A 24,696-nucleotide genomic window follows, 5' to 3' on the forward strand; every position below is an offset into this window, starting at 1 on the left:
TGACAACATCACGATCGAAGTAAAATCGGATCAGAATATCAACGTACCCTTCCACTTCGGTAAAGTTATTGTCAAACTAAATTTTCGACCCCTGAAACAGTGTGTACATTATTAAAATGGATACCTCGAGGGGTTATGTCGATCCTAGCGCCTATGTGGATTATTACAAGACGCAAGCCGGGAACGGCTTGCCCGGTTTTGTAGGAGCCCCCACAATGTATGGTGCGGTCTAGGAGGGCTCTTTCGTGGGCTCTTTAGAATGGCCGTACCCCTACTTAAGAGAGGCTTTGCTATAGCCAGACCCCACTTGAAATCAGCGGCTAAAAACATTGTTAGTGACGTGTTCACCAATGTTATGAACCGGGTAGCGAGCCATGAGCATCAGGAGGGTTCGGGTCTCATGGTAATGGCGAGGAGGGGGGGAAAAGAAGAAACAGCATGTGTCCACCAGGGCAACGAAGATCCGTGGCTAACAAAAAACGAAGAATCGCTCATTCTCCAACATATCGTGGAAACACTCGGAGAAGGAAGCAGCACAAGAAAAAACCTGCAAAAAGAAAGTCTCAAAGAAAGACAAATAGAGCCTCAGGATACATCTTTTAAACATGTCTTTTGTCCACAGTCTATCGGAAGAATGCGTCAAATCAGAACTGGATCTGTTTACAGTTCCATACACTCAAACGAGTATAGATAAGAGCATATATGTGGAGATTCCCCCTCTTTCAGCAATTTCAGACACGGCCCCTCTGGAGTTTTTTATAGCCAGCAATGGCGAGGATTATTTTGATTTGAATGACACATTTATTTTAATGAACTGTAAAGTGGCTGATGAGGATGGCGATGCAATCGAGAAGACGTCCAACGCTGGGGTCATCAATTACCCGGTGGCCACCATGTTTTCACAGGTTGATGTGACCCTGGGAGATCGGCTCATTAGTCAAAGCAGCAATACTTACCCCTATAGAGCCATGATGGAGTGTATCCTTAATTATAGTGAGGAGACCCTAAGTAAACAGTTCAGCCCCGGCCTTTTCTTCAAAGACACCCCGGGAGCTATGGACGACAAGGATCCAGAGGCACTCAATAAAGGTTTGCAAAAAAGAAAGGCCTTTTCAACAGAAGGGCGGACCTTTGAGCTAATGGGGCATATTTATGCAGACATAGTTTTCCAAGAAAAACTCATGCTCAACGGAGTAGACATTAAAATTAAAATGATCTGTAGTAAAAGTGCTTTTTGTCTGATGACCCCTGATACTGAAAAATATAAACTGACCATATTATCGGCCTCGCTGTTTATGAAAAAAGTGTCCGTCTCCCCGGCGGTTAAACTAGGACATGCGCAGGCGTTAATGATGGCAAACGCCAAGTACCCGATCGAAAGAGTCTATATGAAAGTCCACAGTATCCCCGCAGGGACACGGGTGATGAACCAGGAAAATCTGTTTCTAGGACAGCTCCCAAAACAGGTTATTATAGGTCTCGTGGATAATGATGCATTTACCGGGGTTTACAACAAGAATCCCTTTAACTTTAAACATTATAACGCGGAATTTATAGCGTTGTACGTCGATGGTGTGCAGGTTCCATCCAGACCTTTTCAACCTGACTTTGAAAACGGCAATGCTGTTCGTGAATATTACAGTCTAGTACTGGCTACGGGTCGCCATCTCAAGGATCAACCTCTGCTGATCGATCGCCGGGAATACTGCAGCGGTTACACCCTGTACGGTTTCAACCTGACCGAAGAGTGTGGACAACATTTTTCACTGATGAAGATGGGCAATATGCGTTTGGAGATGCGTTTCAAGCAGCCTCTACCACGCACTGTAAATATGGTCGTGTATGCTGTGTTTGACAACATTATTGAGGTGAATCAGAGGAGAAACGTTCTGTATGATTATTATTAAAATGAACACCAGAGAGCTCAACCACATCATGAATGCCCTGGCCGGCTCACGGAAACTGTTTCAAGGAGTCTACGCCTGCGACCAGCTGCCTAAATTTAAGATCAAGAATTTACCTGCTATGTACATAATCAACACACACCCTAAAAATATGCCCGGAGAACATTGGCTGGCTATTTATCTAAGGGAGGACCACCGTGGTGAATTTTTTGATTCCTATGGAAACCCCCCGGATTTCAGACCTTTCCCTCGGAAGATCAATAACTTTCAGCTCAACAACTGTCAAGAAACCATTTACAGCGGTCGTCAAGTACAAAGTCTACAGACATTCACTTGTGGTCAACACTGTGTGTTTTTCTTATATCATAGATCTAAAGGAAGGTCATACCCCAATATTATGGCCTTGTACAGTGAGGATTTAGGCCAAAATGATAAAAAGAGTTTGTCAGGACACTGTGGACCCCCCCTTATAACACATTGCCTTACGACCCTAGCCAACCATGTACACAGATGGGGTGTTCTTGCGAGGATTTTAAAAGAGGTCATGAGTGTTAAGGTGAAAAAATAATGAAAACAGCCTTTGAATCATTAGTTTTGTTTATATTCAACACAATTCTTATACAAAGCAGGGGTTATGTTATAAATAAATGTACAACATTTGAAATTAAAAAAAAAAAAAAAAACATTGTTTGTCGGGTCATTATTTACAGGGGGGGACAAATAAAAACATGAGATTAATAAGCTTCCCAACGATGGATAGATCCTGAGGATAGTCGCTCAACAAATTCACCCTGTACATTCCAAGCCGTTACCCGCGGTTTCTGAACCATTTTGTGCAGGATATATTCTACATGTCTTTTGCTTCTGGCCGGCATGTTTCTCAAAACATCAGTTACAACATCTCCCTCTGAACTCTCAACAGGTTCGGTCACCTCAACATCTTTATCAACCGTAGCCCCCGCATCAGCCCCAGAACCATTTTCTTGAGAGGCCATAGTTAAAGTTAAAGTGTTTTGATCTTTATCACCCTGTCTAACCAGACGGAGGTAGCGCTGTAACGTGTTGCTATACAACTGGGCTTTGGAATACTGATTTAAATCGGCCCTGGTCAGTATAGATTTCATTTCAGAGTCCAGGTTGTTTTCGGCCGTTTGTCTAATGGGCTCTGGCCCGACAACATTTTTTCTCAGTTTCTCAAGCTGCTCCTGAGGGATCAAAAACATTTTCTGAGCATATTCCATTATTAACCCACTCTGGAAGCTAGAAGACTGGTTAGGAAAGGCACGGCTATGCTCAACAGCGGTCCAATAAAACCCCTGGTTTGATTAATCTTCTTTCTTTTTCTTTTAATAGAATACTTCTTATTAGCGATGATCTTGATAACAGCTTTTTGTTCTTTGAGTTTAGAATGTTGAGAAGGGGTTAGGGGTATATTACCGCGTAAGATGTTTAAAGCTATTTTACACAGGGTCTCGATCAAATCCGAGGGGGCCCCTGCCAGCACAGCTTTCCTATAGCGTGGGCTCCCCTCAAATAACATTTGCAAAAGCGGCAGATTTCTTTTAATCCGAACAGACATTCTTATTTATTTCCTATTCTTTAGCACATACACTGCCGGCCAATCGGGCAGGCACAAACCTGTTCTGAGGCGGAAGTCTTCTGGGGTTTGTGCTTTTAAGTCCGCAATCAAGTACCCGTAGGGTTTTTTGGTGGCATCCTCAAATGCCTCCAAAAAGAACTTGGTCTGGTTAGGGTACATTTGACGAGCCAAGACGGTGACCTGTAGTTTATCTCTGGGGTTTTTAAAACTAATTATATAATTGGCGTTTAAATTAATAGTGCGGCTTTTTTATCTTGAAAAAATAAATTTTGAACTAAATAAATAATACTTAAATTCCTATGATGAGTGTACTTTGTGAAAGCTTTTTCCACTTCACTCCATCAGGTCATCAAGGATCACTAGATTAGTTTGACCGGGCGGGAACAAGTCATCGTCACACAATGAGGCGGGGAGACCTTGCGATAGATCTGATTTCCGGCAGTAATAATCTCACGAGGAGGCGCGTCTTTCTTGGTTACAAAACTTTGTACCAGGGTCGTCAAAGACATGATGTTAATGAGCTTGTTGTTACAATGGTTCAGAGTGAAACCCTTAACTTTCATACATGTCTTACCCGCAGCCGTTCTGTATGCGTAAGTCTTAGGACCCCCTGAAACAAACTCCACTATGTGGTCCCGAGGATCTAGTTCGCTCGTTAACTCCCCAAGGTAGTCCCCGAGGGGAGGGACCCAATCCCCTGGCCTGGTGACAAAGTTTACAGAGTCAGTATCATGATAGAGCGTGCGTTCCTGCAACTGATCCATTAAGTTGTACAGTTCAAGCCGGGTGTAAGCCGTGGTAAAAACCGCTATGAAAACATTAACGTTGCCCTGTTTGGTGGGGAAATCTTTAGGGGCCCTCCACTGGACCTGTGCCACGTGGTCATTTAAGAATTGAAAGTGTGATACAGCATGTTGTTTGGAAAACATAAATTCTATAAACTGATCAGGGGTTTTAATCAAGGTTGTGTTTAGACGATTATTTCTTTCCCCAAACTTACCCCACAGACTGTTTAAAATCAGTTTGGACATTTGTCTCTTGGCGGGGTTTACAGTTATGTTCCCCGGCTCTAGACGGATCCCTTCCTTTTCAAAATATTGCTGAACATATCGCTCTTTGGCCGCGGCGTCAACACACCATGAGGGATAGCCCGATGCCTCCTGTTTCCCTTTCAGATGGGTCATAATGTAATCAGCAAAAAGAGTATCAGATTTTTCAGAAAAATGCCAAACCTCATACACCTTACCGACTCTGTAACCTTTCTCCACCACGTTGTCAAGCTCAATGCTACATCAGACACCCGTCAGCGCTCTCTATTCATCACTGTGCAGACAAGAGGTAGTCTGATTTTCAGTTTCCACACACGTTCTACACAGAGGTAACATCAATTTTCCCGAACACCTGTAAGGCAACACTGGTAAGAACAGCTCGCGAGGAGGGAACATGGTGACCTTGATCAAACCAAAGTAATGTCCGATTTCGAGAAAGTCACGATAAACAATGGTTGGATGCCCCACCGGGTACATTTTGGTCTTGTTGACATAAGGGTACAGACTGGTGAAATCATAGTAATATACTCTCTCACCCTCCTTTACCTCATAATGTAAACAGAGGGCGTTGGTACGACCCCCAAATAACGCATCCCGGGGCTCTAGACGTTCAGGAAAGTCCAAGGTTTCCATAAACCGTTGTACCCCCGCATCCTGTTGCTTCAGGATCGTCCACTCGTGTTCCCAAATCACCAGCACGTTCAAACCATAGGTGTTTTTTAAAGTTTCAATTCGTTCCTGGAAATCATAGTACATATCACCGCAGAGTTTTTGTGTTATGGGGTTAAAGGTGTTTGGGTCGAAGCACTGAGGACAGCCATGGTAAATACAACCAGCAAACTCATAAGCGGTACGCCGCCCGGACACGTCGCTAAAATCGTCTAAGTAGTAAGGCCCCATTTTGACTTCCCCTTGATTTAAAGCATGTCTGATTAAGATGTTATCCCTGGCACTCAGGTATTCCAGCCACTGTATGGAGACAGTCAAAAAGTTATTTTGTCTAGCACGATAGTTGTCAGAAGTGGTGACCGCTATAGTGTTTTTCTGCAAGAAATCGGACCGATACATTTTCATGCAGAGAGACGCTATGGTCACACTTTGCAAAGGGTCGAGACCTGAGGTGTTGATAACCTCAGCGCGGAAATGCACACAGGCTTCTTTTAGGATCACCACATCATTTTTACAATAAGCGACCATCTCTTCTCTGAAATCAAAAACACCTCCCTTAACCATATTGTACCATTTAAAGAATTCCTCCCTCTCATGAGACATCATAGTATCAACCCCATAATAAGAGGCGGGCGGGTAGGACCCTCGATCATTTTGAGTGTCTTTAGTATTAAAAAAATGGCAGAACCAACCTTTCTTCTGAGCCTCAAACCCAGAGCTTTAGGCAAAGCACTCAATTTCATGGGGAGGAAATTTAACGAGTCTATGTAACGTTGGTTGAAAGCTTCGTCGGTGAAACACATGATCTTGCTACCCTGAGCTATTATTTTTGGGGTCACCCCATTTTCCACCAGATACTTCATCAAAATGTAAGAATCATAACCCTTAGCATTGTGGGCAATAAATGTGTAATTGAGGTATTTTGGACCGCGATACCGCGTAAAGAAATCCTTGACACAACTCTCACCGCTAGCTGACCACTCACGATCCAACATGTCAATACAGTGTATATAATTAGCAACGTGGACCCCGTTTTCTTGCCGACATTCAAAATCAAAAAAGACATACCGGTTGTGCGGCGGCTCCTTTTTAACCGGCTGAATAAAGCACTGGTGCTCGGACCCCGGGGTTAAATCAGCATTACAGATCCTGCATCTCGGCTCCAGACATTTGTGTGGTTTAACCTCATGAAAACGGTACTGGAGGCAACACTGCGGGCAATATTTAGTTTGATCACAATAACTCCGTTTTTTAACCCCCTCAGCAGCGGTCCTCTGTTCCTTATGCTCGGAAAAACAGAACGCTCAAAGACAAATCCTTAAGCAATCTTTACATCGGATGGTAGGGGCCAAACCCTTACGACATTGCGGATTGAAACAGACGTTACAGTAACCATCACAGCGGTGCTTAAGCTTATCATTGAAGGCCTTATAACACCAATGACAAACATACGAACAACCCAAAAAAGCCGTCAAACTCTTTATTCCAAAGAAATGACTATCACTTAGGAAGAGAAACAGAGTCCGTGTATGGGTTTCAGGATGTGTCTGAAATTTCACAAATACTTCCTTTACCTCACAACGGTACCACACAACAATTTTTAATGACAACAACTCCTCAAACTTGGTAATGTCTGAAAAGGCAATCATCTGTTGAGAGTTTAAGCCGGCCCTCTGATGAAGCATTAAAGCTTCTTGCAGAGCTTGGGGTTCAGGCATGTCGGGGGTGAGTAGTTTTATTAAACTGTAAGCAAAACAGAGCTTATTGTCCCCACTGGAACTCACCACTAATTTCCTGAGCTTGGTCCTAATTATGTCATTCTTCAAGCATTTCGACAGTCTTCTAAGCGCCCCACCCTCAGGGTTACGAACCACATTCATTACCAGAGACAGACTTTCATCAGCTAAGATGGCCGTGTTACTTTGCAACAACGCTTCGATTTTAGCCAGAAATTCATCAACATCTAAATAATCTCCACTCAGCATTACAGATAGGTTGCTAAACAAATCATCCCCTCGGAGTTCTAACTGTACAACATCTCGAGGTCTGACCCTTTCAGCAACCTGTTCAAGCATGTTTTGCAAGGCCTCGTGTATGTTGACAAATATTTCTGCATAATTGTCACAATTTAAAAGTTCTGCAAAATTAAAACGCTGAATCATTTCAAAATTGTTATAGGCCAGTCTATCTATAATCACGAGCTCACTGGAACTCTTGGACACATCATCATTTTGAACAAAGCCTTCACCCCCTACATTCTCACAGAGCATGTCCTCCACAGCCTTATCAGTCTCAGAACCCTCCACATTCCGAACACCCCCACTGCTGACATCTACAAAACCCCCTTTTTGAGGAGGCTCATTTAAAGCCTGTAAAAGTCCTTCAAAGATATCCAACCGGTTAATGTCAAGATCCTCCTCTATAGTGACGGCAGCTTCTGCAGCCATCCTGTGTTCTAATTGACTCAAATAATTTATAATAGGGGCAGAATTTGGTCGGGGTAGCTCCTCCAAAGCCTCCACCATTTCAAACAAATCGGGGTGAACTAGGGGGTGAACCTCTATAGGCGCTACCGGTGGGAGGGGGTTATTTAGATCATTGACCATCTGTAACAGGTCGGGGTTCACCGGTAAGTCTGTTAATTCACCTTCTATCGGTGGTAATTGGGGGTTATTTAAATCATTTATCATTTGTAATAGTTCCAGGTTCATTGGGACATCAGAGGAGTTCACAACAGGGCCGGGGATGTTCTCTCGGGAAGGTCTTTTTGGGGCCCTAGCTTGTTCATAATCCTTTAGTTCGTGAGTTCTTTTACCAAGTCCGGACATTTTTTAATTTATTTTTTATTTTTCCAACAACCCACAATAGTAAGGCGTTTTGTGTCTATTAAAACATTAAATACGGTACAATTCGTTAGTAAGGGTATTAATAAGGGTGTTTTGGCACTCTATCACCAAGTTTTGCCCCACTAACACAAGTCTTTGATTTTGTAACAAAGTATGTAGCAACTCATGCCGACCTTCAGGAAGTAGCTGGAAGTAGGCTGGTGGCCTGGCTCAGCTTCAAAGGATGGTCGCTCCGGTAAATCTCGGTCGAAGGAGGCAGGGAGCGAGCGTATACTCACGGACGGAGACCATGAAGGCCTTTGCGGTGACACCCTGGCCAAGCGCGGGGTACTGTTCCGCGTTTCTGTAGCCAAGAAACGGGTCTGGGGGGACGATGTTGAAACCAGGCCGTCGTTGGGTGGTGTGTCAGCCCTGACTGACGGCGACCCCTGAGGTTGTTGGATGGCTGTATTTGTTCCGCCCGACAATGCGGCGGGCTGAATCTGGGGTGTTGAATTACCCCCAGAAGGCTGTGGCCTGAGTAGATGTTGGGGGGTCTCCAAGACCACCGTGGGGGATCCTCTCGGTGATCTCACCGGGGAAGATTTTTGATCCCACTTAGACGGGGTAATTGTCCTCAATAGCTCATCCACAGAATGACTATCCCAAGAGTCTTTGGAAGAATAAAAATATACATTACATTTACATCTTTAAACGGTGACAGAAATCAAACTTAAAACAACATGTCCAGGACATTCAAAACCTTTAGCTTTTTTAGACCTTTGAAAATAGCCTTAGACATTCACTACAACGCCTTATTATTTACAGACAATATATTTATTAGGACTTGATAATAAATGTAAAACAGAGAAGCCGCTGTAAATAAACTGTTTCTTAAATGTTTCTTTAAAAACTGTAATATTGTTAATAAAACACTTTTATACACACACACACAACAACATTTCATTTTTAAACGAACCTTCCAAGTGTAAACGCTTCCTGATCCCGGGACTTCTTGTTTCACAAACGTTTTCACGATCTGTTTAAATATTAAATACAATGAACACCTTCAAGCCTTTTCCCACAACCACTTTAAAACAGAAGTATAATAGCGGGAGATAAGCCAAACAACTTACTAAACCCTTTCGGACGGCTTAACTTCCTAACCAGACGGTACGGCAATCGGTCATTTCTAAACACGTTCCCCAGAAACAAGCCTAGACCTGTCCGGACTTCTAAAGATCTTTCCCAGAACCCCCCGCCCTACAGGAAACAGGCACACATCGCTTAAATATTAGCCCTCAACGGGCAAACAAAGCCCTTTTAAAAACATTAAAGTTTGAAAGATCTTACTTACCTCCACAGAATAATCGTTTCTTATGTTTTTCGGCTGGTTTAGCTTTTTGCACCGCTGTGAAGGTAAGAGACATGTTTAACCTTTAACCACACCGCTTTATAAAAAGCTTTAACCTCTTATTTACAGACTGCAGATATATACTCACAGCTATCAGATACTGGGGCTGACGGCCTTTCAGATTCTTGAAAGGTTACGGTTCTTGAAGGTAAAACGAAACAAGCCCTCGATGTGGAAGGCCTTTCGTAGTCTTGAACCACGTTTCTTAATACTGTTAGAAAGGATAATTTTTTTAAATTAACAAAACTGGACTCAAACATCTTACAGAAACGTTATACAAACAAACGGGGGTTTAGTTCTTACCCGGTCGGCAGACAGCCTGTCTAGGGACAACCACTTCTCTTGGTCGATCCTCGGAGACATTAATCACAGGCCTTTCGATAGTTTCTGTGTAATTAAAGAGACTTGCATTGATATATATTAAACATTTTCATAACTCTAATGAGCCGCTTCAAAACCACACACACCCATACATAAGAACCCATGAGCGCAAACACAAAAATCTTACCGTCGTTGTTCCAGATGATCTCCTCAGCGTTGGGAATTAACTCCTGTTGACTGGCAGAAAAATAATTTTACAGAACTTAAAACAGATGTTATAGCCTTATTTACAATACATGCACACAACACGCTCTGAGTCAATGAAAATAATCTGAAGACTTACCTAAAAACTCGTATAAATCGAAGTCGCTGATGTTGTTTCCGGACATTGTTGATCTTTAGTCTTAAATCGAAAGGTCAGTATGTGTCTGTCGAGCTGAAGACCAGACCTTCATACTTATACTGATGGCCACATGCCGGATCTGCTTGTAAGGCATTGTTCTGGTCTGGCCTTTGTGCCGCCCTGTTACCAATTAACATATCAAAACCAACCAATAAAATGACACTGCATCAAATTTCAAATACAAACCAAGATGGAGACGATCTCTCTCCTCTCTACTCCAAACTTTAATTAGAACGTTTTGGTCTCTCAAAAAAACATTTTTAAGCATCTAGACCTATAGTCAACAACCACTAAGAATATTTCAGGCCTTTATAAGCGCTAAAAAACAACCTGAGCCAAGAAAATAACTATAAAGATCTAAAATAACTAGCGCTTTTACAGTGATTTTTTTTTTTTTTTAATAGCGATGCTTTGTTTGTTATTAAACAAGCCACAAACTACTCAGAACAGCGTTTATCCCCGCAAAAGAGATATTTGGGTTTATTTTACAAAGCTTATAAATTATATACGTTAAAAGTATTCTGAATGTTTTGATACCACACGCCATACCTACTGTTGTCTGAGCCCACCCCCGCCCCCCATGGTGTGAGTGATTTAGCCTTGAGTGTTGTGATCTATTTAGCATTGAGTGATCAGTTGTTTTTATTTTTTATACGATTCCTTATCATCAGGGATTGAGACCGCTAAAATACCTTAAAAGCATATCCTTATCTTAAGTCTAACTCTTATGAGCTTTAAGACCCTAGAATGTATTTAAGTAAAATGAATGAACACATTATGTGAGAGATAAAATATAAACACAGCTTTTTTTTTTTTTTTTTTTTTTTACAAAAACAATTAACCTATACACACAAACACCCACACACACACACACTCTTTTTTAATTTTATTTTTAATTACATTTGAGGGGAGAGAAAGAGCCAGATACAGTGTGGATAACATAAGTACCCTATGCAAAACAGGCATTGTTAGGACCTGGGACCATTACAAACAACAGAACTTGTTGATCTTATAAAATGATTGGGCGAGAGAGAGAGAGAGAGACAGACAGAGACAGAGACAGTGTGAATATGAAAAACGCAGTATTCAAAACTGGCATTTTTAGGACCTGGGACCATTACAGACAACAGAACTTGTTGATCTTATAACGATTTAGATTTACTAAACCATTACATGTATATTTAAAAAAGACCCCCAAACACTACAGGAAGAGCCGACCCATTCACACTCTACTGTTGACCAACAAGAACAACAAGAACAACGGGTTATGGGCGGCCTTGTTGTTCAGGGTTTTATGGGTGTACACTTTCTGACGGATATGACATAGGAATAATTAAGGAAATAACTCTACCTAAAATCACGCCCCCCAATTATGACGTAGGAATATTAATAGGCTTAGGGCATACGTCATAACAAAATAGGCCGCGCCCAAAAAACCCTACTATCTACTCACCTGGAAGTTGGGGTTTCGCGAATGTAGCGTCTTTTCCAAACAGATTTTCCACTGGTTTGAAGGCTCCAAGGTTGTGCACAAAATCTTCTTTGTAAGCAGGATTCCACCGTAGTTACTTGAAGACAAAGTCTTTGAGGAAAGCAGGGCCCTGTTTGTTCCAAGGGTCAAGTTTCTTAAGACTCAAATAGCTATTTAAATGACTGACACTTTCGTATACAGTCAATTGTCCAGCTGTAAAACTCCACTGATCAGGTGGGCACAGGCGGGCATGCGCAGTCTGTAAAGTTCTTCATTTAATAAAGTCCTTTAAAAGAATTCTTCGTACAGCTCAATCTCCTTCTCCCAGTTTAACTCTTCTGTTGCCGGCAAAGACTTGGTTGGTTTCTGGTTCCGGTTCGGGCAACAGAGCTACAGGTTGAGCTGTGGCAGCGAGTTTCTGGTTCAGGTGAGAGAGAGAGAGAGACCGTGCGCTGTTCCTTATAGTCTGTCAGATCAATAGGTGATTGGTTCTTGAGTTCTTGAGATTGGATTTCGGTTTCATCCCCCAGTGTCCTATTGGAGGGGGGCTTGATTTATGACTGATATCAATCCATGCCATGTTTTGGAAATGCCAGTTGGCCCGGGTTCGTAGCTCTATGTCGGGATTTCGGCTCTCGTCCACTTCAAAGAGTTTTTATCACCTACAAGCCCCTTTCTCCAGACATCTCATAGCAGAATTCCAAACTATTTGGCCTCTTCTCGGTGCCATCCTCCCCAAAACTGTCACTTTGATGCAAACCAGTTCCAAGCTGATGAGCTAAGGAAATCTGATAACTTTGGGGGGGGAGAGCTATTCTTTAGAACAGTGCTTCAGCTCAGAGCCTTATCTCCTTATCTCTTATCAAAATACACCCAAAATAACGCTACAGAGGAATAAGTACCTATGAGACTTAGATCTCGGGATTACTAAGGCACGGGCTACAGGAACGTCCGGATGGGACGATGTAGTTTTTAAGTGGTTGAATGGGAAAGAAGTACCAATCATTAAAGATAATTGGATAGATGAGTGAGTGAGTGAGACAGACACAAATGTCTGGTTGTTGCAATTATTTGCCATCCTCTTCTATATAGAACAGGGAAAACCAATGGCCGCGAATCAAGCAAAGGCCTCCTGAGTGGCAGGTCAGATCTCTACCACTGTAGGACCAATGCTCAGGTGACAAGGGATTCAAGTGGTTGAACGAGGAATTAGTAACAATCATTATAGATAGATGAGTGAGTGAGTGACAGAGAGAGAGACACAAATGTCTGGTTCCTACAATAATAGCCAACCTCTTCTATATAGAACGGGGAAAAAAATTGGCCGCGAATCAAGCAGACACCTCCAGAGTGGCAGGTGAGATCTCTACCTCTGTAGGACCAATACTCAGGTGACAATTGTTTGAACCGGCTGAAGGAGGAATAAGTACCAATCAGAACTTTAACCCATTAAACAAGAAAGATGCAGCCAACACGAGCCAATGAGGCACAGACAAATGCCTGGATGGCACGATGCAGTCATCGTCTTCTATGCAGAAGGAGGAATAAGTCCCAATCAGACTCAGACCTTGGGATAACTAAGGCGTGGGTATCAGGAACGTCCGGATGGGACGAAGTAGTCATTTTCGTCTATGCAGAACGAGGAAAATGCATTGGCTGAGAATCAATTACAGGCCTCCCGCGTGTCAGACGAGAACTCTACCACTGTAGGACCATTGCTCAGGTGACAAGGGATTCAAGTGGTTGAACGCGGAATAAGTACCAATCAGACCCAGACCTCGGGATTACTAAGGCGTGGGAAACAGGAACGTCCTGATGGGACGATGTAGAAAGAAGTACCAATCATTATAGATAGATGAGTGAGTGAGAGAGAGAGACTGACACAAATGTCTGGTTCTTACAATAATAGCCATCCTCTTCTATATAGAACAGGGAAAACCATTGGACACGAATCAAGCAACGACCTCCCGAGTGGCAGCTGAGATCTCTACCACCACTGTAGGACTAATGCTCAGGTGACAAGTGTTTGAACCGGCTGAAGGAGGAATAAGTACCAATCAGAACTTTAACCCATTAAACAAGAAAGATGCAGCCAATGAGGCACAGACGAACCTCTGGATGGCACGATGCAGTCATCGTCTTCTTTGCAGAAGGAGGAAAAAGTACCAATCAGACCCAGACCTCAGTGAAGACTCTGTATAGGATGTTGAAGAAAGTGTTTTGTGATAATTATATAATGTTTTATATTAATACTAGCATTAGAAGTAGTTTGTATACAGACTGAGCAGATTAGATTTAGCAGGACAAGTAAAGGGTCAACAAGGTTGGTTTGTTAGAATCTCCTGTCAGTAATGAAAGATTACACAGTGCTGAAATAGCCTACAGATGTCTGCTGTGAATTTGTTTATGACTTAATCGTTTCTCAAGATAGGCAGGAATGTTTCTGTTAATGAGCAATTGACACTAGGTAAATGACCACCGTGGGATCGCATCTTCCTAGTGCACATCAAAGACGGACATCTGCTTTTTGTATCCATCACCTCTTCACGGGAGGACAGATCGTAAACGGACCCGGACCTGTATCTTCCGATTGGATGAACGGCCATTAGATGTTACGTAATTTTTCCTATAAAGTTGTATTCATGTTTGTAAACATGAAGTCTCACTGACGGAATTATTTCTGACTGTAGCACAAATGCTCAGGTGACAAGGGTTTCACGTGGTTGAACGAGGAATAAGTACCGATGAGACTGAGATCTCGGGATTACTAAGGCATGGGTTACAGTGACGTCCGGATGGGACGATGCAGTCATCGTCTTCCTTGCAGAACGAGGAAAAAACATTGGCCGGGAATCGAACCCAGGCCTCGCGCGTGGCAGGCGAGAAGTCTACCACTGAACAACCAATGCTGAGGTCAAGAGAATCTTAAGTGGATGAATGGGAAAGAAGTACCAATCATTAAAGAAAATTGGTTAGATGAGTGAGAGAGTGAGATAGACACAAATGTCAGGTTGTTGCAATTATTTGCCATACTCTTATATATACAACGAGGAAAACCATTGGCCGCGAATCAAGCAAAGGCCTCCCGAGTGGCAGGTGAGGTCTCTACCACTGAAGGACCAATGCTCAGGTGACAAGGGTATCAAGTGGATGAACGAGGAATTAATATAGATGAGACCCAGACCTCGGGATTACTAAGGCGTGGGTATCAGGAACATCTGGATGTGACGATGTAGTCATCGTTGTCTATGCAGAACAAGGAAAATGCATTGGCTGAGAATCGATCCCAGACCTCCCACGTGTCAGGCGAAAACTCTACCACTGTAGGACCAATGCTCAGGTGACAAGGGTTTCAAGTTGGTTGAACGAGGAATAAGTACCAATCAGACCCAGACCTCGGGATAACTAAGGCACGAGAAACAGGAACGTCCAGATGGAATGATGTAGAAAAAAGTACCAATCATTATAGATAGATGAGTAAGAGAGTGAGAGAGACAGAAACAAATGTCTGGTTGTTACAATAATACCCATCCTCTTCTTTATAGAACGGAGTAAACCATTGGCCGCGAATCAAGCAACAACCTCATGAGTGGAAGGTGAGATCTCTACCACTGTAGCTGAAATGCTCAGGTGACAAGTGTTTGAACTGGCTGAAGGAGGAATAAGTACCAATCAGAACTTTAACCCATTAAACATGAAAGACGCTGCCAACACGAGCCAATGAGGCACAGACGATCCTCTGGATGGCACGATGCAGTCATCGTCGTCTATGCAGAAGGAGGAAAACGTACCAATCAGACCAAGACCTCGGGATAACTAAGGCACGGGAAACAGGAACGTCTGGATGGGACGATGTAGAAAGAGGTACCAATCTTTATAGATAAATGAGTGAGTGAGAGAGAGCGAGAGACAGACACAAATGTCTGGTTGTTACAATAATAGCCATCCTCTTCTACATAGAATGGGGAAAACCATTGGCCGCGAATCAAGCAACAACCTCCCGAGTGGAAGGTGAGATCTCTACCTCTGTTGGACCAATGGTCAGGTGACAAGGGTTTCAAATGTTTGAACGATGAATAAGTACCAATCAGACCCAGACCTCAGGATTACTAAGGCGCGGGTATCAGGAACGTCCAGATGGGACGAAGTAGAAAGAAGTACCAATCATTATAAATAGATGACTGAGTTAGTGAGAGAGAGAGACAGACACAAATGTCTGGTTGTTACAATAATAGCCATCCTCTTCTATATAGATCGAGGATAACCATTGGCCGCGAATCAAGCAACAACCTCCCGAGTGGCAGGTGAGATCTCTACCACTGTCGGACCAATGGTCAGGTGACAAGGGTTTGAAATGGTTGAACGATGAATAAGTACCAATCAGACCAAGACCTCGGGATTACTAAGGCGCGGGAAACAGGAACGTCCGGATGGGATGATGTAGAAAGAAGTACTAATCATTATAGATAGATGAGTGAGTGAGTGAAAGAGAGAGAGAGACAGACACAAATGTCTTGTTGTTACAATAATAGCCATCCTCTTCTATATAGATCGAGGATAACCATTGGCCGCGAATCAAGCAACAACCTCCCGAGTGGATGGTGAGATCTCTACCACTGTAGCACAAATGCTCAGGTGACAAGGGTTTCAAGTGGCTGAAAGAGGAATAAGTACCGATGAGATTTAGATCTCGGGATTACTAAATCACGGGTTACAGTAACCTCCGGATGGGACGATGTAATCATTGTCTTCTTTGCAGAACGAGGAAAATGCATTGGCCGGGAATCGAACCCGGGCCTCCCGCGTGGCAGGCGAGAATTCTACCACTGAACAACCAATGCTCAGGTTATGAAAATCTTAAGTGGTTGAATGGGAAAGAAGTACTAATCATTATAGATAATAGGATAGATGAGTGAGTGAGTGAGACAGACACAAATGTCTGGTTGTTGCAATTATTTGCCATCCTCTTCTATATAGAACAGGGAAAACCAATGGCCGCGAATCAAGCAAAGGCCTCCTGAGTGGCAGGTCAGATCTCTACCACTGTAGGACCAATGCTCAGGTGACAAGGGATTCAAGTGGTTGAACGAGGAATTAGTAACAATCATTATAGATAGATGAGTGAGTGAGTGACAGAGAGAGAGACACAAATGTCTGGTTCCTACAATAATAGCCAACCTCTTCTATATAGAACGGGGAAAAAAATTGGCCGCGAATCAAGCAGACACCTCCAGAGTGGCAGGTGAGATCTCTACCTCTGTAGGACCAATACTCAGGTGACAATTGTTTGAACCGGCTGAAGGAGGAATAAGTACCAATCAGAACTTTAACCCATTAAACAAGAAAGATGCAGCCAACACGAGCCAATGAGGCACAGACAAATGCCTGGATGGCACGATGCAGTCATCGTCTTCTATGCAGAAGGAGGAATAAGTCCCAATCAGACTCAGACCTTGGGATAACTAAGGCGTGGGTATCAGGAACGTCCGGATGGGACGAAGTAGTCATTTTCGTCTATGCAGAACGAGGAAAATGCATTGGCTGAGAATCAATTACAGGCCTCCCGCGTGTCAGACGAGAACTCTACCACTGTAGGACCATTGCTCAGGTGACAAGGGATTCAAGTGGTTGAACGCGGAATAAGTACCAATCAGACCCAGACCTCGGGATTACTAAGGCGTGGGAAACAGGAACGTCCTGATGGGACGATGTAGAAAGAAGTACCAATCATTATAGATAGATGAGTGAGTGAGAGAGAGAGACTGACACAAATGTCTGGTTCTTACAATAATAGCCATCCTCTTCTATATAGAACAGGGAAAACCATTGGACACGAATCAAGCAACGACCTCCCGAGTGGCAGCTGAGATCTCTACCACCACTGTAGGACTAATGCTCAGGTGACAAGTGTTTGAACCGGCTGAAGGAGGAATAAGTACCAATCAGAACTTTAACCCATTAAACAAGAAAGATGCAGCCAATGAGGCACAGACGAACCTCTGGATGGCACGATGCAGTCATCGTCTTCTTTGCAGAAGGAGGAAAAAGTACCAATCAGACCCAGACCTCAGTGAAGACTCTGTATAGGATGTTGAAGAAAGTGTTTTGTGATAATTATATAATGTTTTATATTAATACTAGCATTAGAAGTAGTTTGTATACAGACTGAGCAGATTAGATTTAGCAGGACAAGTAAAGGGTCAACAAGGTTGGTTTGTTAGAATCTCCTGTCAGTAATGAAAGATTACACAGTGCTGAAATAGCCTACAGATGTCTGCTGTGAATTTGTTTATGACTTAATCGTTTCTCAAGATAGGCAGGAATGTTTCTGTTAATGAGCAATTGACACTAGGTAAATGACCACCGTGGGATCGCATCTTCCTAGTGCACATCAAAGACGGACATCTGCTTTTTGTATCCATCACCTCTTCACGGGAGGACAGATCGTAAACGGACCCGGACCTGTATCTTCCGATTGGATGAACGGCCATTAGATGTTACGTAATTTTTCCTATAAAGTTGTATTCATGTTTGTAAACATGAAGTCTCACTGACGGAATTATTTCTGACTGTAGCACAAATGCTCAGGTGACAAGGGTTTCACGTGGTTGAACGAGGAATAAGTACCGATGAGACTGAGATCTCGGGATTACTAAGGCATGGGTTACAGTGACGTCCGGATGGGACGATGCAGTCATCGTCTTCCTTGCAGAACGAGGAAAAAACATTGGCCGGGAATCGAACCCAGGCCTCGCGCGTGGCAGGCGAGAAGTCTACCACTGAACAACCAATGCTGAGGTCAAGAGAATCTTAAGTGGATGAATGGGAAAGAAGTACCAATCATTAAAGAAAATTGGTTAGATGAGTGAGAGAGTGAGATAGACACAAATGTCAGGTTGTTGCAATTATTTGCCATACTCTTATATATACAACGAGGAAAACCATTGGCCGCGAATCAAGCAAAGGCCTCCCGAGTGGCAGGTGAGGTCTCTACCACTGAAGGACCAATGCTCAGGTGACAAGGGTATCAAGTGGATGAACGAGGAATTAATATAGATGAGACCCAGACCTCGGGATTACTAAGGCGCGGGAAACAGGAACGTCCGGATGGGATGATGTAGAAAGAAGTACTAATCATTATAGATAGATGAGTGAGTGAGTGAAAGAGAGAGAGAGACAGACACAAATGTCTTGTTGTTACAATAATAGCCATCCTCTTCTATATAGATCGAGGATAACCATTGGCCGCGAATCAAGCAACAACCTCCCGAGTGGATGGTGAGATCTCTACCACTGTAGCACAAATGCTCAGGTGACAAGGGTTTCAAGTGGCTGAAAGAGGAATAAGTACCGATGAGATTTAGATCTCGGGATTACTAAATCACGGGTTACAGTAACCTCCGGATGGGACGATGTAATCATTGTCTTCTTTGCAGAACGAGGAAAATGCATTGGCCGGGAATCGAACCCGGGCCTCCCGCGTGGCAGGCGAGAATTCTACCACTGAACAACCAATGCTCAGGTTATGAAAATCTTAAGTGGTTGAATGGGAAAGAAGTACTAATCATTATAGATAATAGGATAGATGAGTGAGTGAGTGAGACAGACACAAATGTCTGGTTGTTGCAATTATTTGCCATCCTCTACTATATAGAACGAGGAAAACCATTGGCCGCGAATCAAGCGAAGGCCTCCCTAGTGGCAGGTGAGGTCTCTACGTCTGTAGGACCAATGCTCAGGTGACAAGGGTTTCGAGTAGTTGAACAAGGAATAAGTAACAATCATTATAGATAGATGAGTGAGTGAGTGACAGAGAGAGAGAGACAAATGTCTGGTTGTTACAATAATAGCTAACCTCTTCTATATAGAACGGAGAAAAAAATTGAACGCGAATCAAGCAGACACCTCCCGAGTGGCAGGTGAGATCTCTACCACTGTAGGACCAATTCTCAGGTGATAAGTGTTTGAACCGGCTGAAGGAGGAATAAGTACCAATCAGAACTTTAACCCATAAAACATGAATGATGCAGCCATCACGAGCCAATGAGGCACAGACGAACCTCTGGATGGCACGATGCAGTCATCGTCGTCTATGCAGAAGGAGGAAAAAATACCAATCAGACCCAGACCTCAGGATTACTAAGGCGCGGGTATCAGGAACGTCCAGATGGGACGAAGTAGAAAGAAGTACCAATCATTATAAATAGATGACTGAGTTAGTGAGAGAGAGAGACAGAAAGACACAAATGTCTGGTTGTTACAATAATAGCCATCCTCTTCTATATAGATCGAGGATAACCATTGGCCGCGAATCAAGCAACAACCTCCCGAGTGGCAGGTGAGATCTCTACTACTGTCGGACCAATGGTCAGGTGACAAGGGTTTGAAATGGTTGAACGATGAATAAGTACCAATCAGACCAAGACCTCGGGATTACTAAGGCGCGGGAAACAGGAACGTCCGGATGGGATGATGTAGAAAGAAGTACCAATCATTATAGATAGATGAGTGAGTGAGTGAAAGAGAGAGAGAGACAGACACAAATGTCTGGTTGTTACAATAATAGCCATCCTCTTCTACATAGAATGGGGAAAACCATTGGCCGCGAATCAAGCAACAACCTCCCGAGTGGCAGGTGAGATCTCTACTACTGCCGACCAATGCTCAGGTTACAAGGGTTTCAAATGGATGAACGAGGAATAAGTACCGATGAGACTTAGACCTCGGGATTACTAAGGCGCGGGAAACAGGAACGTCCGTATGGGATGATGTAGAAAGAGGTACCAATCTTTATAGATAGATGAGTGAGTGAGAGAGAGAGACAGACACAAATGTCTGGTTGTTGCAATTATTTGCCATCCTGTTCTATATAGAACGGGGAAAACCATTGGCCGCGAATCAAGCAATGAATTCCCGCGTGGCAGCTGAGATCTCTACCACTGTAGGACCAATGCTCAGGTGACATGGGTTTCAAATGGTTGAAAGAGGAATAAGTTCCAATAATACCCAGACCTCGGGATAACTAGGGCACGGGAATCAGGAACGTCTGGATGAGACGATGTAGAAAGAGGTACCAATCTTTGTAGATAGATGAGTGAGTGACAGAGAGAGAGAGACAAATGTCTGGTTGTTACAATAATAGCCATCCACTTCTATATAGATCGAGGATAACCATTAGCCGCGAATCAAGCAACAACCTCCCGAGTGGCAGGTGAGATCTCTACCACTGTCGGACCAATGGTCAGGTGACAAGGGTTTGAAATGGTTGAACGATGAATAAGTACCAATCAGACCAAGACCTCGGGATAACTAAGGCACGGGAAACAGGAACGTCTGGATGGGACGATGTAGAAAGAGGTACCAATCTTTATAGATAAATGAGTGAGTGAGAGAGAGCGAGAGACAGACACAAATGTCTGGTTGTTACAATAATAGCCATCCTCTTCTACATAGAATGGGGAAAACCATTGGCCGCGAATCAAGCAACAACCTCCCGAGTGGAAGGTGAGATCTCTACCTCTGTTGGACCAATGGTCAGGTGACAAGGGTTTCAAATGTTTGAACGATGAATAAGTACCAATCAGACCCAGACCTCAGGATTACTAAGGCGCGGGTATCAGGAACGTCCAGATGGGACGAAGTAGAAAGAAGTACCAATCATTATAAATAGATGACTGAGTTAGTGAGAGAGAGAGACAGACACAAATGTCTGGTTGTTACAATAATAGCCATCCTCTTCTGTATAGATCGAGGATAACCATTGGCCGCGAATCAAGCAACAACCTCCCGAGTGGCAGGTGAGATCTCTACCACTGTCGGACCAATGGTCAGGTGACAAGGGTTTGAAATGGTTGAACGATGAATAAGTACCAATCAGACCAAGACCTCGGGATTACTAAGGCGCGGGAAACAGGAACGTCCGGATGGGATGATGTAGAAAGAAGTACTAATCATTATAGATAGATGAGTGAGTGAGTGAAAGAGAGAGAGAGACAGACACAAATGTCTGGTTGTTACAATAATAGCCATCCTCTTCTATATAGATCGAGGATAACCATTGGCCGCGAATCAAGCAACAACCTCCCGAGTGGATGGTGAGATCTCTACCACTGTAGCACAAATGCTAAGGTGACAAGGGTTTCAAGTGGATGAAAGAGGAATAAGTACCGATGAGACTTAGATCTCGGGATTACTAAGTCACGGGTTACAGTAACGTCCGGATGGGACGATGTAATCATTGTCTTCTTTGCAGAACGAGGAAAATGCATTGGCCGGGAATCGAACCCGGGCCTCCCGCGTGGCAGGCGAGAATTCTACCACTGAATAGCCAATGCTCAGTTTATGAAAATCTTAAGTGGTTGAATGGGAAAGGAGTAACAATCATTATAGATAATAGGATAGATGAGTGAGTGAGTGAGACAGACACAAATGTCTGGTTGTTGCAATTATTTGCCATCCTCTACTATATAGAACGAGGAAAACCATTGGCCGCGAATCAAGCGAAGGCCTCCCTAGTGGCAGGTGAGGTCTCTACGTCTGTAGGACCAATGCTCAGGTGACAAGGGTTTCGAGTAGTTGAACAAGGAATAAGTAACAATCATTATAGATAGATGAGTGAGTGAGTGACAGAGAGAGAGAGACAAATGTCTGGTTGTTACAATAATAGCTAACCTCTTCTATATAGAACGGAGAAAAAAATTGAACGCGAATCAAGCAGACACCTCCCGAGTGGCAGGTGAGATCTCTACCACTGTAGGACCAATTCTCAGGTGATAAGTGTTTGAACCGGCTGAAGGAGGAATAAGTACCAATCAGAACTTTAACCCATAAAACATGAATGATGCAGCCATCACGAGCCAATGAGGCACAGACGAACCTCTGGATGGCACGATGCAGTCATCGTCGTCTATGCAGAAGGAGGAAAAAATACCAATCAGACCCAGACCTCAGGATTACTAAGGCGCGGGTATCAGGAACGTCCAGATGGGACGAAGTAGAAAGAAGTACCAATCATTATAAATAGATGACTGAGTTAGTGAGAGAGAGAGACAGAAAGACACAAATGTCTGGTTGTTACAATAATAGCCATCCTCTTCTATATAGATCGAGGATAACCATTGGCCGCGAATCAAGCAACAACCTCCCGAGTGGCAGGTGAGATCTCTACTACTGTCGGACCAATGGTCAGGTGACAAGGGTTTGAAATGGTTGAACGATGAATAAGTACCAATCAGACCAAGACCTCGGGATTACTAAGGCGCGGGAAACAGGAACGTCCGGATGGGATGATGTAGAAAGAAGTACCAATCATTATAGATAGATGAGTGAGTGAGTGAAAGAGAGAGAGAGACAGACACAAATGTCTGGTTGTTACAATAATAGCCATCCTCTTCTACATAGAATGGGGAAAACCATTGGCCGCGAATCAAGCAACAACCTCCCGAGTGGCAGGTGAGATCTCTACTACTGCCGACCAATGCTCAGGTTACAAGGGTTTCAAATGGATGAACGAGGAATAAGTACCGATGAGACTTAGACCTCGGGATTACTAAGGCGCGGGAAACAGGAACGTCCGTATGGGATGATGTAGAAAGAGGTACCAATCTTTATAGATAGATGAGTGAGTGAGAGAGAGAGACAGACACAAATGTCTGGTTGTTGCAATTATTTGCCATCCTGTTCTATATAGAACGGGGAAAACCATTGGCCGCGAATCAAGCAATGAATTCCCGCGTGGCAGCTGAGATCTACCACTGTAGGACCAATGCTCAGGTGACATGGGTTTCAAATGGTTGAAAGAGGAATAAGTTCCAATAATACCCAGACCTCGGGATAACTAGGGCACGGGAATCAGGAACGTCTGGATGAGACGATGTAGAAAGAGGTACCAATCTTTGTAGATAGATGAGTGAGTGACAGAGAGAGAGAGACAAATGTCTGGTTGTTACAATAATAGCCATCCACTTCTATATAGATCGAGGATAACCATTAGCCGCGAATCAAGCAACAACCTCCCGAGTGGCAGGTGAGATCTCTACCACTGTCGGACCAATGGTCAGGTGACAAGGGTTTGAAATGGTTGAACGATGAATAAGTACCAATCAGACCAAGACCTCGGGATAACTAAGGCACGGGAAACAGGAACGTCTGGATGGGACGATGTAGAAAGAGGTACCAATCTTTATAGATAAATGAGTGAGTGAGAGAGAGCGAGAGACAGACACAAATGTCTGGTTGTTACAATAATAGCCATCCTCTTCTACATAGAATGGGGAAAACCATTGGCCGCGAATCAAGCAACAACCTCCCGAGTGGAAGGTGAGATCTCTACCTCTGTTGGACCAATGGTCAGGTGACAAGGGTTTCAAATGTTTGAACGATGAATAAGTACCAATCAGACCCAGACCTCAGGATTACTAAGGCGCGGGTATCAGGAACGTCCAGATGGGACGAAGTAGAAAGAAGTACCAATCATTATAAATAGATGACTGAGTTAGTGAGAGAGAGAGACAGACACAAATGTCTGGTTGTTACAATAATAGCCATCCTCTTCTGTATAGATCGAGGATAACCATTGGCCGCGAATCAAGCAACAACCTCCCGAGTGGCAGGTGAGATCTCTACCACTGTCGGACCAATGGTCAGGTGACAAGGGTTTGAAATGGTTGAACGATGAATAAGTACCAATCAGACCAAGACCTCGGGATTACTAAGGCGCGGGAAACAGGAACGTCCGGATGGGATGATGTAGAAAGAAGTACTAATCATTATAGATAGATGAGTGAGTGAGTGAAAGAGAGAGAGAGACAGACACAAATGTCTGGTTGTTACAATAATAGCCATCCTCTTCTATATAGATCGAGGATAACCATTGGCCGCGAATCAAGCAACAACCTCCCGAGTGGATGGTGAGATCTCTACCACTGTAGCACAAATGCTAAGGTGACAAGGGTTTCAAGTGGATGAAAGAGGAATAAGTACCGATGAGACTTAGATCTCGGGATTACTAAGTCACGGGTTACAGTAACGTCCGGATGGGA

At 43.6% G+C, this 24,696-nt stretch overlaps 3 non-coding genes across 3 annotated transcripts; all 3 read right to left on the bottom strand.

Moving 5' to 3' along the window:
- Nucleotides 1–16,426: 16,426 nt before the first annotated feature.
- trnag-gcc (transfer RNA glycine (anticodon GCC)) lies at nucleotides 16,427–16,497 on the bottom strand. Its single transcript has one exon. It is a non-coding gene; the product is annotated as a tRNA-Gly (tRNA).
- Nucleotides 16,498–19,103: 2,606 nt separating this feature from the next.
- On the bottom strand, nucleotides 19,104–19,174 carry trnag-gcc (transfer RNA glycine (anticodon GCC)). Its single transcript has one exon. It is a non-coding gene; the product is annotated as a tRNA-Gly (tRNA).
- A 2,745-nt stretch (nucleotides 19,175–21,919) lies between these two features.
- Nucleotides 21,920–21,990, bottom strand: trnag-gcc (transfer RNA glycine (anticodon GCC)). The gene has a single exon. It is a non-coding gene; the product is annotated as a tRNA-Gly (tRNA).
- Between the last annotated feature and the right edge of the window lie 2,706 nt (nucleotides 21,991–24,696).

Source organism: Amia ocellicauda, chromosome 8 (assembly GCF_036373705.1).
Source record: "Amia ocellicauda isolate fAmiCal2 chromosome 8, fAmiCal2.hap1, whole genome shotgun sequence".
In the NCBI taxonomy this organism is placed as follows: Eukaryota; Metazoa; Chordata; class Actinopteri; order Amiiformes; family Amiidae; genus Amia; species Amia ocellicauda.